Source organism: Eptesicus fuscus, chromosome 25 (assembly GCF_027574615.1).
Source record: "Eptesicus fuscus isolate TK198812 chromosome 25, DD_ASM_mEF_20220401, whole genome shotgun sequence".
Classification (NCBI taxonomy): domain Eukaryota; kingdom Metazoa; phylum Chordata; class Mammalia; order Chiroptera; family Vespertilionidae; genus Eptesicus; species Eptesicus fuscus.
The window spans coordinates 10,487,305-10,488,982 of NC_072497.1; positions in this window are offsets into that span (position 1 = coordinate 10,487,305).

Sequence of the window (1,678 nt, forward strand, 5' to 3'; positions counted from 1 at the left end):
TTAGGTAAGCTGCCGTACCGGCAACCGGATAAGAGTTACATATTACAGAGGACTTAATCTTTGCATGTGCTACTAAGAAATAGTCAACTAACCTTGTAAGGAAAAAAAAACAACAATGCACTTTTCTCTTTCTGAAGTCTTTTCAGAAAGAAATCGTAGGAGATAAGCAGATTGCTCACTTGAAGAGAAATCTATGTGATCCCACCTTTAGGAAAAAGTGACACGTCTTAAGAGTTAAACCCACTGTAAGGCTTGAAGGAATTGCGTTCTCTGTACAGAATTTTAGAAAATAGAGCATTTTATTTATGGAGAGGGTAGCTTCAGGCTATTGCGGCATTTCATTTTTAAAAAATATATTTTTATTGATTTCAGAGAGGAAGGGAGAGAGAGAAACATTGATGGGAGAGAACCATGGATCGGCTGCCTCCTGCACGCCCCCTACTGGGGATGGAGCCCCCAATCCAGGCATGAGTCCTGCCTGGAAATCGAACCGTGACCTCCGGGTTCCTAGGTCGATGCTCAACCACTGAGCTAAGCCAGCCGGGCTGAAAGCTTCCATCTTTAAAGGTGTAACGTCGCGTTAAAACTAGTATCTCAGACACGCCAGCATTATTTTAATCCAAGCTAGCTTCTTTCCCACGACGTTGCCTAGACTACGCTTCCTCCAACCGTATCATAGACCTGCCTGGAGTGCACAGAGAAGTAATGAGCCAGGTGACGGCGCTGGGCCGCGCCGGTGCAGAAGGCCGGTCTGGCTCTCGGGGCCGACCTCAGCTTGGGGGGTGCGTGTGGCATTTGAACTTCTCCCCTCTGGGTGTCACAGGGATGGTCCTCAGGCCCCCGAGACAAGCATCTCCCCGGGTTCAAGAGAACGTTTAAGGAGTTGGTATCCGGCATGGATGAGTGGAGAGTAAGTGAGCACGGCTTTTGGGGTGAGGACACGGTCTTCTGTTCATTGTTGTCTCACCTTCCCACGGGCTGTTTTGAGATGGTTTAAAATGCGTATTGAGGATGGCCTCATCTGAAAGGCTTGCCTTGCTAACCACCTGTTCCCCACGAAGGGAAATGTCACAAATGAATGTGTAAAAATAAAAACCTAAGAAAAAAAAAAATAAACCCTGGCATTGCCACTCGAGAGAATGAATGTTCTCTAGTGGGGGTGTTTGTGTTTCCTATTTAAATGCCAATGAAAACCTGTTCACATGCGTGCTTTTCATGATGGCGCGGAACCACGGCAGAATCATGTGGAAAGTGCCAGTTCTTTAATCCAGCCACGACTTGACCCGGTCAGCACAGAGCTGAAAGCGTGGCAGACGGGGCGTAGGCCCGGTGGCTGGTGCTCAAATACGGACTGGGCGGTTTGCGGCAAGAACGTCACCGTCACCGCCAGGGAGCCTGGTGGCAGGAGATGGGACGCGTGGCGAGTGGTGACTGCCTCCTGCCGCTTCTTCCCACGCGGCCTTCATGCCACAGGCCGTCTGGGGTGGGCGGATGTGAGAGGGGTTGTGTGGTCACTGTCAGGCGCCTGAGGAGGACAGGGACCCTGCCTCCCTGTACCCTGTCACTCGGATCTTTTGCTTTGTTTTCCCCATGGATTCTTGAGGTGGCCTGTCAGATGGAACCACAGTGGGTTGGGGCGAGGGCACCAGCCTGCAGCCCGGGGGAAGAGGATGGGGGG